Source organism: Pteropus medius, unplaced genomic scaffold (assembly GCF_902729225.1).
Source record: "Pteropus medius unplaced genomic scaffold, Ma_sr-lr_union100, whole genome shotgun sequence".
Lineage (NCBI taxonomy): Eukaryota > Metazoa > Chordata > Mammalia > Chiroptera > Pteropodidae > Pteropus > Pteropus medius.
Genome location: NW_024345601.1, coordinates 12,733,309 through 12,747,541, shown reverse-complemented (window position 1 = coordinate 12,747,541; position 14,233 = coordinate 12,733,309). Strand labels below are relative to the sequence as shown.

Here is a 14,233-nt window from a genome sequence, read left to right as displayed (position 1 = left end):
CTTTCTCTTTGGTTTATTTACAAAGCAGAAAACTTGCAGTGTAAAAACTATACAGGGGGCTAAGAATGTTTGGGGCCTTAAAATTCTTGTGTGTTCAGACTGGGTCAATCCTCTTTTATCTGTATCTTCTAGAGGGCTTAGGATATTTCTTGTTTCAGTAAGGGCTTTCTATGAGCAGAATTGTCCTCGACCTAATGGAAGAAAATACCCAGACTCTGTAAGAACATCTGTCATAATAGGTAGTTGATAACACCATAGTGTTCACCCTTCCAGGTGGGAAACTTAATTCTCAGCTTTTCTTCTATATCTTTCATGCTGAAATCATGGCTGGTCTTGAACCTTACAAAGGCAAAAAATGTAGTCCTCAAAGACCCCCCGGCCTCTTCAGTTCTTTTAACAGCCTCTTCCTTTTGTGGAAACAAACAAACAAAAAACTCACTCTTAAATTTCAAACTCTGTTTTATTTCTGTAGTCTGAAGCAGCACAGAGAAAGTCAATAATTTTTCTTCAAGACAATCCTTTAAGTATTTCAATGAGTTGCCTCTCCTATACAACTATTCCTAGACTTGGTATTTTTTTTTTTTTTAGTCGAGGCAAGCCGGGTTGACCTCACAGATTGCAAGAACCTTGTCAGCTTACAATCTCTTAGTTTTATTTTTTTATTTTTTAAATTTTTCACACCTACAGCACCTGGTCTTCTTAGGTGGTCTCCCATCCCAGTACTAACCAGGCTGGACCCTGCTTAGCTTCCGAGATCAGACAGGCAGCCTTGGTCTTAATCTTTGTTTTTCTAGCCCCTAAATTCTGATACATCTTCTCCCATAAGACAAACTCTTTTGCTTTTGTATGCTCACCAGAATATTTTCAACATGTCACTTAAAAAAAAAAAAATGTTTACAGCACCTGGTATTCCTAGGTAGTCTCCCATCCAAGTACTAATCAGGCCCAACGCTGCTTAGCTTCTGAGATCAGACGAGATCCAGCACATTCAGGCTGGCACAGCTATAGGCTTACTTCTAGTTTTAAATGTAAATCTCCTAGCAGACACCAGCTGAGCCCGTCATTCATCAAGTATATCATATCTCTACCAAGGATTCATTCACATCTATATTGGAAATCTTATGCTGTCAGTTATTCCACTGATTACTTCATTTAACACTGGTAATAAAGAAAGGAATTAAGGAAGGAAGGAGGAAGGAAGAAAGGATGCAAGGAAGGAAGGGAAGAGGGAAGAGAGAGGAAAAAAGAGAGGGAGGAAGGAAGAGAGGAGGGAGGGGAAAGAAAGGAAAAGGAGAAAAAAAATAAGAAAATGAGTCTATTTTGGTATGGTCTTAATAAGTCATGCATGTTTTAAAGCGTTCCTTTCTTTTGTCTTTTAAGTTCTCATGAACTATTTGATAAATATTGCAGTAGATATTTGTGGTTTGGTTACATAATATCCATTCTCTTTTTTCTAATAAAAATACACTAATTTTCAACGAATCCAAGCCCCCTCACTTCCAGGGAAAGCAGTTTGGGAGAGCTCTGTCTAATGTGAACTTCAGTGGAACACATGATATTCTGGTCTGACCAGTGAAAACACATTATTCTTCCATCCACGATGACTGGTTCAGAGACGGGCATCTGATCCATTCAGAGCCGATCAGAACTAACCTCAGAACTTTTATTGGAAAAGCCAGGAAATAAACTCTAGTTCAACAAGATTTGGAAGAAGGCTTGGGAATACTAGAGGCTCCGGCAGTGAAAAGGCAGATGTAGGAGAAAAAAACAAAGCTCAGGCAATAAAAGGAGCCAAGAGATGGAAAGAGCTTCCTGATAACCTAGAAATACATGGAGCACACCATGTCAGAAGTCATTTGTGAAGTTTTCAGTTACCGACACTTTTTGTTTAAGCCACTTTGATCTCTATTTCTTTTATTTTCATCAGAAATAGAGGCATGAAAAGTAATATTTATTTTCTCAAAGTAAAAATCAAATTTCACTAGTTTCTAAATTCAATTACTTCCAATTTAAAACATGAAGATGATGTGCGCACATCTTTAGCACTATTTATTTTTTCAAACCTTACCTGTATTGTAATGCATTAATTGTGTAATTGTTTAACCACTCTCTCCCCCACTATTATAAGTTATATGAGAGGGAGAAGTATTACTTGCTTTGTTGACCTTATGTATCTAGCACAGTGCCAGGCATTCAGTTAACACACCAAGAATATTGAGATGATAGATAGAGATAGACAGATGATAGATAGACAGGTAGAGATAGATAAGTGATGGTAGATAGATAGATAGATGGATAGATAGATAGATAGATAGACAGACAGACAGACAGACGGACAGACATATATAGAGAAAAAGAAACAAAATTAAGTGAACTTTCTGTCAATAATCCCATTCTGTACAATTCTTTAGAGTACTGTAGCAAACGCTTTGGGAACTCACAACAGCTTATATTATTCTAACAGGTTTCATCATCTGATCACATGCTCTCCTGAAATCTTTTTTCTACCTTCTGACTTCATTCTGGATTGTTAAGTGTCCTGTCTAAGGAATGTTCATGTTATTCTAATAAGCTAAGCTCAGAGAGATGTTCCTCAAACATTTCAAGCTTAGAAAATATTCCTGGTAATGTATGGAGATGCTCATCCTGCTTGGAAGAACAGATACAGTATATTCACAGCCATATATTTCCTCGTCTCTTAGTGGTCCACGCTTCCTGCTGCATCTTGAGATAAATAAGAAAATCTTTGTGATGCCTTACTTCCTTTTAAACAATTAACCAAGATCTTTTTGATTTCTTTGGAGACTCTTTTAAAACTCTTAAAATTTGATTTGCATTCTCCCCAGCCACTACAGCTATAAGGCTCTGAATTACCACAATTAACAATATTGTTAAATGCCAGAAATCATTATTCGACCTCATTAAATAATAGAAGAGCAAACACAGAACTTCCCCTCCTACTTAGATACTTATGTAACAAGCTCCTAACCTCCACAGGAGCTTCTGGGAAAACTTTTATGTTTTGCCTATTTGTTATTAAAAATTCATAGATAAATGCAGATGAAAATGACTCATTTACTTATTTTCAGTCATGCCAAAGGTAGTCAAATGGCTTTTGAAGCTGATAGCTTCCAGTTGTTCCTTGCAATGGAAAAGTGCTCCCAATTTATGGAGGGGGAAGCATTCTGGTGGTATCCAATAATGTAATTTAAGCAACAATTTCCATACAAATAACACATTGATTATCCTCTATGTAAAAGCTCAGCCATTTGCGATTTGGAAATATAGACTTACATTAAGTTCAAAGTTAAGAATTTAAAAATGCATGCTAATTAAATAAAATGTGCAGCATCTATAATTAGGCAAAATAATAATAGTGAGGATAATGATAGCAATGATAATAGCTAGATAGCACTTATAAAATTGGTTTTACTTTTACAAGTGTGCCAGGCACTCTTATAAGTGCTTTATACAAATTAATCCATTGAATCCTCCCAAATACCATTTGAAGCAGGTGAATGATTATTCTGGTTGAGAACTGAAAAATAATACAGAGATTAGGAGGTAAACAGCAAATGCCAAGTGTCTGAGATGAGAAGGAATACAGCATGTAGGAGGACCCAAAAGAAGGTCAGATGCCGATTATTACATCTTTCACATAATAAAAGTTCATAATTTCAGTTTTCATTTTCTTCCTAATACAAGCAAAAAAGATTTCTTATTGACTGTTTTTGGCTCTTTCCTTTTAATTTACTTTTTAAGTACTTTGTTAAGAGAATGTGGCCTTCTGTTAGATCATTTGTTCTAATTTTAATTGAGATCCATTACATGAAAATTTTAAATATTTTATGAGTGGAAAAATGTACTATTGTCTTAAGAATTTTTCTCTCCATATTTGTTACAAATAGAATATATACATATTTGTATAACTATTAAATCAAATTATTAGTTGTTTGAATTTTACTATTTCTTTTTATTTTGAACCTAATGTCATCACCAAATACATTTGGAATGAAGTATCTTTAAGGCTTTAATATTACAGGATTAATAAATTTCTCCTTGTGTTTATATCAGCTTAGTTTCATATAGTTCAATACAATATTTTAGACATATAAGGTTTCATGATTTACTTTTACCAATACGAAATACTTTTAGCTTGTTTCATTTATTTATTTTCTGCTATTATAACTGGTTTCATAGTGCTGGTGCAATGCTTTTTTTGGGGGGGGTAAAATTTGCTGCATATACTTTTTTCATTATTTTATTATCACACTTATATGTTATTGTATTTTTAACTCTCTCACTGTCATACAATGTATAGGTAGATATGAGTTAACTGTTAATTTGGTTTTGTTCATCTCTTTCTTTTTTTATTTTGCCTGATATTAAGGCCTTTGTTTTATAATAAGGAAATATAACTTATTTCTCTCTGTTTATTTATTAAATACTAATTTAAGTTAGCATTTCTTAGAATGGGGTCCACACAAAGGAGAGTCAGAGGCAAAGGCTTATGTTCTGCTCCATTAGATAGTGCGGCCCCAGGAAGAAGCAGTGAGGTCACGGGGAGAGAAGGAAGAAGAACCAATGGAGAATGTGTGCTGAGCTGCCTGCCACAAAGTAAAACCGATGCTTAACCTTCAGAGTTGCTCTCCCAGAAGTGCTATGACTCAGAATAGTCTGCCAAGGGAAAGGAGTGAGAATTTACCCACCCACTCCTGTTGTCCACTACTCAAAATTCTAGATAATAATGGCATTAACCCCCCTGCCCTACCCTATATTCTAGCTGGACTTTAGTTGCACACTAAACAAAGATCTTTAGCTTTCTGTACTTACATATGAAACACAAAATGCTGGCAACAGGCATGATGAGGCATGATGAGGCACAAGGCAAGGGCATTGAGGTGACATGCTGGACATCACTCCTATAGAAGTTGGTCAGAGTCTACTGAGAGCTAGTCATCACGGTGGTGGCTGAGAGAACAGGTAAATGAATATTGCATATGACGTTTTTAATATGGTCTTCTTCCTGACATCTGATTGAATGTCTTTTATTTTATTTTACTGCAATTAATCGTTTTCCCCCCATTTTTTCTAGTTTTAAGCATTCTGCATCATATGCTTAACAGTTACTCACAAATGTGTAATATATGCATTTATACTATATTTTTTAAGGATAATTTAAATTACCATCTTTTTAGAAAATGACCATAACATATTTTCACTGTTCTTGTACTCTATTATGCTCCATTCCTACCAGTCACCCCATGTTGATGTTCTTGGGGTTTAATTTAGTACTGATAAAATTTTACTTCAATTGAAAATTGAAAGTTTAAAGCAAATACATTTTAATGGCAGCTACTTGGTATAAATTGGGAAGGGATAAGGAAGTGGCCTATCTGCTCCAATAGTTATCCTCATGAATGACCAGGTGGCCTCTCCCGTGCTTAGTACCCATTAACTCTGATCATGAGGGCCTCCGAGACTGTTATAAAGTTAGCAGAGGATCTTGTGATACAAGAGTTTGGTGCTCTGATTTCTTATGTTTGTTTTATTATATTCATAGTTATTTTTAATTTTTTTTTCTAAGTTTAAGGGATTCCTCAAACTTTCTGGTTCTCTGATGGCAGTTTTAGTTTTCTGGTGCTCATTCTGAGTGTGTGTGGTGTGTGTGTGTGTGTGTGTGTGTGTGTGTTTGAGGGAAGCCTCTCTCTCTCTCTTCTTTTCCTTTTTTTCTCCATCCTACTTTGTTCTCTAGCATTTTCTCATTTTATGAGATTTTGAAAAATAGGAGAGTAGAATTGTGTACTCAACCTGCCCTTTTGGTCTAATCCCAAGTACACTTTCTCATTAAGTATATACATTTGTTACTCTTAATTTTCACTAAAATATATTTACCAAAAGGAAAACTAATTAATTGAGTTAGTGTATCTGTATTTTTTAATAAATAATCTTTTAAATCTTAAATTATGTTAACCTTAGCATTTGCATAGATATTGCCTGCCATCTTGCAGTTGACTCAGTTTCTGAATCAGTAACACTTAAAGTGATACATTAATAAACAGCAAAGTATTGACAAGTTCCATGTTATAGCCTAAGAGAAACATTAAATATGCAAACATTATAAGATATAAACTGTTTGCATTAGTCTTATCTAGTGAAGACATCACATGTAAGTATAAAAAAATTAAATATGTGTGTCTCGTTTTTTGTGGATTGTGTTACAGATTATATGCTGTTAGGCTGAATGCCAGCTGCAATTTTTGTCACACGCTTGGCTGCATGTGTGCATATTTTATACATGCATAAACACATATCTGTATCTCTATATTTATACATTATTTCATTACTAGGGGTAATTTGAGGATATTCAAAATATGAGAAAAATACAAAGATAAAAAGAGCTAATGTATTTATTTTCATACCCTAAATATAGAATTGGACCATGGGATCTAATGGGGTCTTAGGGTTCATCGGTGGCACAATTTTTAAAAAATTATAATGTCTCTCAAATTTTGAAAATTAAAACATACCTTCAATTTAAAGCAAATGGTAACAACGTAATGTTAGAATAGCATATGGCACTCACCAAATTGATTCTAAATGGCCACCTGTTCCTAATAACTATCATTTCCTCAACAGATAATTATTGGGTACCTGCTGCTCAGCACTGCTTTAGACATTAAAAAGTATGAAGATAAAAAAAGAACAAAATAAAAACCCAAATGATTCTTCTTGCATTTCTGAAAAATTTTAGCAAGTAATAGTACTACTGTTATTTTGTTAAACAGTGGGTATCATGAGCCAAATAAAATAAAAAAATACCAAAGTAATTAACAGAAGTCTAAAATGAGGTTTCCTATCAGGTCCAGGAATCTTAGGGATCTGTGAACATCACAATGGCTATCCTCCAGACTGTTCAGCTATTTCTTTACAGAAATCATAGTTTTCTTCAATAAGATTGAGACTAAGGGATCACTACTTTTTGCTTTTGTTGGAAACGTATTACTGTCTATTACTCGGTTTAGCATAGTGATGAGGTATACAGGCTTTGACGTTAGACAAATCCAAATTTCACATCTGTTCTCTGAAATTACATGCTGGTAAATTTAGGCAAATTATTTAACCTCTTTGAGAAGCTTATCGTTTTTCTCATTTGGTAAATTAGCATAATAATCAGAGCAATCTAATGGTTATTTTGAGAAATATATGTACATATGCACAGACATATATATTATCTATAACAGTATATATTATGTTATTTTATGCTGAAATATATATATATATGTACAAATTAACCACACTTACCTATAAGTGTTCAATATGGTGTTGTTAACAAATCTATTGTGTTTGTTTATATAGTGTTCAAATTTAAATAAAATAGATTTGAGCTTAATACCCTGGTAGGTAGATTTATATCATAGTAATCTATTAGGTTAATATGTAGATGCTCTAAGACAAACAAACACAATGAAACTCCACAGGCTCATAAAAGTATAATGAAAAATACATTATGTGGTGATAAGATATAATACTTTATGCAAATGTGGCATTACATACCTCTTTGTTTTGGGGAATATGCTTGTCAGCCATGCAAACACTAGTCATTATTTCTTAACAACCTCTAGCCCTTAAACAGCACACAGAAGCAAGTTCTATATTTCACTCATTTAGTACATTATAGTATCATAATTTTTTAGATAAAACTAAAAACAACTAGCTGACACTAACACTACCATCTTTGATCAATGTTCAGAACAAATATATAGCAGAGAATTATTAAACAGTACCTCAAGCAGTCTTTCCAGAGGGCAATAGATTATTTATAGTACCATGTCAAATCACATAACCTTATTCAGATATGATAAATTACAATAAAAAAGCATGCTAATGTTTTTGTCCCTGAATTCTAATAATGAGTATAAAACAGTGTTAACTATAATCGATCAGACACATTTATTAGCATGCTAATTCACTGATTACCACAGTATTAGCTATCAAACAGGTAACAGTAATGATCATAAAAATATATAGACATTATTTACAGTATATGGGTTTATTGATTCTAAAAATAAAAAGTATAAAGATAAGTATGGAAATACTAATTTGATAATTAAATGTTTTAAATTCATAGATGCTGAAACTTGTTGGCTGATTGTCTTTGCCTCCTTGAATTTTAAATAAAAAGACCATTAAATAACTTAGAATTTTCTCAAATTCATTTACCAATGCACTTATCCTTCACATAATAAAAATGTGTATTTGCTTCAGGCATCAAATTTCCCAGATAATCAAAAACAAATCTTCCAAATCAATGCCAATAATTTTCTAAGTATTTTAAAAATTAATATTTATAAAGGACAAAAGGCTGTTTTCCTAACTTTGCAATTAAATGACTATTTTCTCTTCATAAATAGAAATTAATGAATTAATGTTTATGCAGTTGTCTGCTTGCCAATTAAACACTTATCATAGAATTCATGTGTCCTTGCTCTTCAAGGAGTCAGCAACAGAGAATGCTTTCTTTCTTCTCTGTTTATGCAAACTTTCTTCCACCTACTTTTTCCTCCTTCTTCATCCTCAACTATGTTTTCCTGTTCTCTTTGTTCCATATTGCTCCTCTACTTTCCACAATTGCCATGAGGAACAGTGATGGCCTCCTTTAAAGCACCTTGAGGAGCAGCAGGTGAGGAGATGTCAGAGGCAGAGGAGGGAAGCAATGCTCATAAGGCCTGATCACCTTAGTTTAAATATTTAGAAGCTGAGAGGATGAGAAGGAGGGAGTTTCCTGGCCCATAAATGTAAGGACTCAAAAAATTTTTTTCTTAGGTTTTTCTTAGATGAACAGAAAATTACATGTTAAAGTTGCTCAATGTCATTGGTAGTGTTACTGAGGCAAGGCCAGAGAGCAAAGAGCTAGAAAGAATAAGGACTGCCAGGAGGAATTGTCCAGGTGTACACATGAGAGAAGTTAAGTCCAAAGTTGAGATGATGAAAGTGGATCTGGAAAAGACAGGAAAGATAGCAGGAATATAAAGAGACACCATAAAATTCAGCAATAAGTTGGAGAAAATACAGAGATGAGTCACAGATTGGAAATGGAATAAATGCACATTTACTCATTTTTTGCCAGCTGTTATTTTTTTTTAGGCACATATATCACCTGATTGTTATTCGAATGAGAGCCCTCCTGAAAAGGATGACAATCAGACCAAGCCAAGCAGACAAGTAACATCGCTATAGGGAACAGTCCTAGAAACAGGTTTCACGATTTAGCAGGGTTATGTCTTTTTTCTTAAAAGAAACAATCTTGGCTTATATTTTATTCATAGAAGCCACTTTTTATTGCCTTGAGTGATTTTGGCTGCGTGTGGATGTGCGTATACTAGCTTTAAATTCACCTGTGCCCTTGAAACAACAGCCTGTAATACATTCAACATTGTTACACTGACTGCTGCTCTCCTGCCTTTTTCGTGAGCCTATTATGAAATCTCTTCTTTTCAGAAAATTGTGTTTGCGTGCTATTATTGAATTAACACTTTGCTAAAATGTGTATGCACGTACACATATCTAGGAAAGAATGTGTAGACAACGTAAGAACAGCAAAAAGGCATACTTTCTATGAATAGCACTTAAAAGCGTCTAAGACTTCCTATTTTTCCTAGTTGTAGGGGGAGGAGAACACAAGGATATATTAATCGTAAGTGGCCATGATACATATTAAGTAGGAAGTAAGAGTATATATTTTATTTCAGATAGAAATAGTAAGCATAATATTCCTAATTCTGCCTCCCAAAGAATAATTGTTTTCTATCTAAAATTTAATGTTCTTTTGTACACTAAATTTAAAGACATAATAACATTCTTAAAGAGTATTTGCGTTCTGCTTCCCAAAATTATCAACATATTGGAATCCTCTGGAGACCTTTAAAAATACTAAAACCTGAATTCCACTATGAGAAATTTTGATTTTTAAAATTCTCCCTGGTTAATCTCATGCGTATCCAAGGTAGAGAATCACTCTCTTAGGGCCTGTTTGTAGCTGGAGGAAAAAACAATCTCTTCTCCAAACCTTCCTACCAAAAAAATAGGATGTTGGAGGAAAGAACAGCAGGGATTTTACTATCAGACATTTCAATTGGAGTATCACATCTGCCATTTACCTGCTGAGATGCTGTGAGAAATGATGGAATGCCTCGCAATATCAGTTTCCTCATCTATAAAGAAGAGGTGATTAAAAAATAGATTCACCAACCCAGAGGTTGTTCCAATTAAATGAAAGATAATGTGTAGGAATTAACACACAGGCAAATGCAGTGGGTAATTTCCTTATCTTTTCCAATGAGGTGTAAACTTTCACATCGTCTAGTGCTCCTTTAGTGTAAAATAAGAAAGTTAAGTGAAAGTGATCAAAAGCAGGTCAGCCCATTTACTACTTTGGCAATATCTATGTGAAGAATAGGGAGAAGTTTGGTGCTTTTAAGTTTTAAGAGAAGAAAATAGTGGTTTTAAACAACACAAAGTAAAACATTTTTGTCTTAATTAGTGATATTCGACTTAAAATAGTTACCTAGGAGAGCTATGATATTATTTTCAAAATGCTATTGCTGCTGCTGCTGCTGCTGCTGCTGCTGCTGCTGCTGAAGAAAAGAATTACAATTCTCGTGTGAAATTTTTTTTTGAGAATTTAGGGCACTAAGGCAGGATGATGATATGACACAATTGCAGGGCAGTAAGAGATATGACCCTGAGAAAAAGAAGCACATTTCTTGACTCCACAGAGTTTACCTTTTAGAATAAGACAGATTTTGATCAAGTACTGTATAGATATCTAGGACAAATAAAAATGGGAGGGAAGCAAATACAGATAACAGAAAACCATTTACCAGGTAATGGAAGTTGTCCACATGAGACAGATGTCAGTCCTCTGGGCTAGTACCCTGAGTGAGTGGTAGGGAACAGTAGATTTGCAAGAACTATTTGTGGGAGAGAACCAAGATTTGTCTGTAGAGAGGACTTATATATGTATTATTTTAGATATAAAGTCAACAGAGTTTGAAAGAGAAGCTTGTATGTGATACCTATATATTTGACTTGAGCAGCCAGCAGAACAATGCTACTATTCGATATAATCATGTGTGCTAAATTAATCTCTTATTTGGGGTGGAAGATCATGTTTTGAACATGTCGAGCTTGAGATTCCTTTGGATTACTCAAGATGAGATGTCAGGTAAACAGTTGGAGAGATGCCTCAGTCTTGCAGAGGAGAGCTGTGGGAAGTAGGTATGAGTCATCAACTATGGAAGGTAAGGTGGCAGATGAAACCATGAGTGTGGGAGATCATATTCAGAGAAAACACACAGTGAGAAGGGCATGCAACTTTTTATTAAGGTCTTCCAATTATAACACTACTGCCAGTCAGTCATGCTGGTGCTTTGCATAAAATAGCATAATCTAAACGACAGGTCCTTTTTCTTAAAAGTTGTTTAGAAGTGAAAGCGAAGTTGCTCTTCAAGAAATGTCTCTGGCATATACTTGGAAGTCTTGCAAGGAAAGCCTAAATTTCCAAATGACCCTTCAGTCCAGTTATTGTGTAGAATGAGCCCAGACTGAGAGGTAGAAATCCCAGATTGAAAACTTTGAAGATTGTTTTGCAATTTCAGATTAGAATACAGTCTAAACCTGAGATTGTTTTTAGTCCCTAAAGAAATAGTTACCCACAGAGGTTTTGCCAAAACAATCTCTTTTAAAAAATATTTTTTGCGTTTGTCAACTGTAATATGTAATCTAAAATTTAATTAGGGATTCTAAATCTTTCTGAATCTCTAATTATCTTAGTGGTTTCAAAGACATTTAAGGCTTACTAGTTCTGTCCATTTTACTTCAGAGTAAAGAGAGATGAAGGATTTCTGTTATGTTAAGCAACTCATCTACTCCATAATGCAGAAAACATCTGCCTTTTAGTTAAAATTCTATCTCTATTTACCTTAGAAAGAGTGGTTGAATTCTCATATTCAGGGACTGTGAGTCAATTTGAAGTTCTAACAAGTAAATTTAGTACCATTTATTAAATTTAATCTTATCTTTTAGGGTCAAGTTTGCTTTGGTCATTTGGATTCCAATAGAGTGCAGGAAGCAATTAAAGAGGATGCTGTTGTATGAATTATGCACCAAACTCAGAATTTAAAAACCTAGATTTTTATTCTCCCCATTCAGCCCACAGTATGTGTTTGTAAACTGAACTTTGGGGCAACAGAAATTTCTTAACTTCCTTAACTCCATGTCTTCCTTATAAAGATTTAGTTTATTTTGTTGATTCTGTTATTATTAGAGTTTAAATTTTATTGTGAAATATTTTAGACAGTCAAGTTAGAATAAAGTGTTATAAAAAGTATTAAAATGAACATCAGGTTTCATTAAATTAAGGAAATATCTGTTTCAAATTTTTTAAAAGAAATTAAACGTTACAGAAACAGTTGAGTTCCCTTTTCTACTCTTCCCCTATATCATTTCATTCCCAGTCTTCTCCAGTATAATGTCTGTTAAGAATTTGATGCACATTAAATAAAAGATGTTATTTTTTAATGACTGAAGGTCTCCATATCTTTACCTGTCGGTGATTGTAGAGGGAGGGGTTCAGAGAGTATGCTGAATATTTATTTCGGCATTGGGCCTGTTTATGTTAAAACAATATAGGACCCTGCAGTGTGGTGTCCTGCAGAAACATGCTAAGCCTCTTGCCCTGAAGAACAATTAAAGTTACCAAGATTTGGCTGCACCACTTACTCACTCTAACATCTCACCAATTAGTTATCTATTACTTCAGGACTTTCTTCCTTCCTAACCAATCTGGTAAACTAATTAACCAGTACTAACAGTGGCTTAGTATCATATCCATCCTGGAAAATATTTTCCCTAGAAAGAAATTTTCATTCAGTTTCTTTGTTAGTTACCCAAAATATTATTCTATAAGCACCAAACTAAGTTTCTTAAATGTAGGGAGAAAATAGAAATAATTTTAAAGTCTTTTTTATTTTAATTCACTTAGGTACCTTTAAGAAATTCCTCTACCATCATTCACCTATAAAGACCTGAGACAATCACATTCACCATTTACATTCGAAGACACAGCACACTAATGGAATTAAGGCTAATGCGTAGGTAACAGTCTGTTTTTAATACCCGTTAGATATTGTTAAATTATAATGAAACATTTAAGAAAATATATGTGACATTTGAATGAACACTAAATGATTTCATTTCACACTAATCAATATGAAATTAACTCCATATTACATAAAAATGTTAAACATTACTGAAATAAGCAATAAAAGAAAATTATTCTATAATTTCACAAACATACCATGGTTGGAAATTTGTTATTAAAAAATGACAAATGTTGTAAAACATTTGTTTTAAAGTCATTTATTTTAAAAATAATTAAAGGAAAATAACATCATGCCAGTAGTTTCATTATGTGTTTTAAATCAATGAAGAAATGAAACACACTAAAATGTAGGCAAGAATGAACAAATTTCTATTTGTATAAAGCAATGCTTACTAAAGGTTATTTAAGTAGTATACTTCAAAATTAAACAACATATAGAGTCTATAAATGCAAACTTTTAGAATTATGTTTCAAAATCAAAAATTTAAGTAATTAACTAAAGGAATTGCTAACGTAGTAAGTCTTGAATTTACATATGTGATTGATCAACTGATACGATGATTTAAATTGTTTCAAATTATGGGCTTGAAAAAGTTTTTTTTGTTTTTATATCCATTCTCATTATTTCCAAACATTCATTTGAATTAAAGACATATTCAAATATTACAGATAATTTAAATCGCTCAAGTGATTTGTTAAATTGCTAAAAGTAACACCATTATTATTATACAATGATATTTTGATTAGTATGACCTCTTTATAATCATACTCAATAGATATTTATGGGTTATTTGATTAATGGGTGATTTTTCTTTAGATTAATTGTATGATAAACTTAAGGTTATCCAGTTTGAGTGGGTTTTTGTGTTGTTATTCTTGTTTTTACTTCATCCAATAATTCATTAAAGTACACACACTTAATTGAGCGCCCACTCTATAGCGTGCTGGGACACAGAAGAGAGCCTCAAGGAAATCACAGCTTAATGTGGAAGACAGACAGACAAAGACGTACTGTGTGGCCTGCTGTGCTTGGAGACGTTAGCAGAGCAGGAGAAGCCCAGAGGAAGT

At 33.6% G+C, this 14,233-nt stretch overlaps 1 pseudogene; it reads right to left on the bottom strand.

The window, feature by feature from the left end:
• Positions 1 to 891: 891 nt before the first annotated feature.
• On the bottom strand, positions 892 to 1,010 carry LOC120612059 (uncharacterized; annotated as a pseudogene).
• Positions 1,011 to 14,233: the final 13,223 nt, after the last annotated feature.